The following is a 730-nucleotide window of genomic DNA, read 5'->3' on the forward strand; positions in this document are numbered from 1 at the left end:
GAAATAAAGTCTAATGTGATTCAGATGGTCCATCAAACGGTTCAGTTCGAAGGCTTACCAGATGAGGATCCTAACGCGCATATAGCGAGTTTCTTGGAGATTTTTGATGCCTTCAAGATTAATAGGACATCAGATGATGCAATCCGTCTCCACTTATTTCCATTTTCCTTGAGGGATAGAGCAAAGCGGTAGCTACAGTCTCTATCTCCAAACACTACCTCCACTTGGGATTCTTTGGCACTAAAATTCATGTTTAAGTACTTTCCTCCCTCTAAAACTGCTAAACTTAGAAATGACATATCTTCTTTTGTGCAGTTTGATGATGAGTCGATGTATGATACTTGGGAGACATATAAGGACTTACTACGATGCTGCCCACACAATGGACTACCAATCTGGTTACAGGTACAAACTTTTTATAATGGTTTGAATTTGGCTACTAAGCAGATGGTAGATGCAGCTGCAGGTGGCTCTTTGAGTAGCAAGACACCAGAGCAAGCCCAAAGCTTGATAGAGGAGACAATTACTAGTGACACACTACTAAGAGCAAGACAGGGCGTCAGGGAGTGTACACCAGTTGGATGCCACTGCAACCTTAGCGACTCAAGAGGAATTACTATCTAAGAAGATTGATTAGCTCCAACTGCCTGTCCAAGCAGCTCAAGCAAGTTATGAGTTTTGTGGTGGTGCACATTTCAGTAGTAATTGTACATCGGGAGGTATGTTTGCT

General features: G+C 42.2%; 1 non-coding gene across 1 annotated transcript; it reads right to left on the reverse strand.

The window, feature by feature from the left end:
- Window positions 1-282: 282 nt before the first annotated feature.
- On the reverse strand, window positions 283-389 carry LOC112534465. The gene has a single exon (XR_003078751.2). It is a non-coding gene; the product is annotated as a small nucleolar RNA R71 (small nucleolar RNA).
- Window positions 390-730: the final 341 nt, after the last annotated feature.

This window comes from Ricinus communis, chromosome 6 (genome assembly GCF_019578655.1).
Source record: "Ricinus communis isolate WT05 ecotype wild-type chromosome 6, ASM1957865v1, whole genome shotgun sequence".
NCBI classification, from domain to species: Eukaryota; Viridiplantae; Streptophyta; class Magnoliopsida; order Malpighiales; family Euphorbiaceae; genus Ricinus; species Ricinus communis.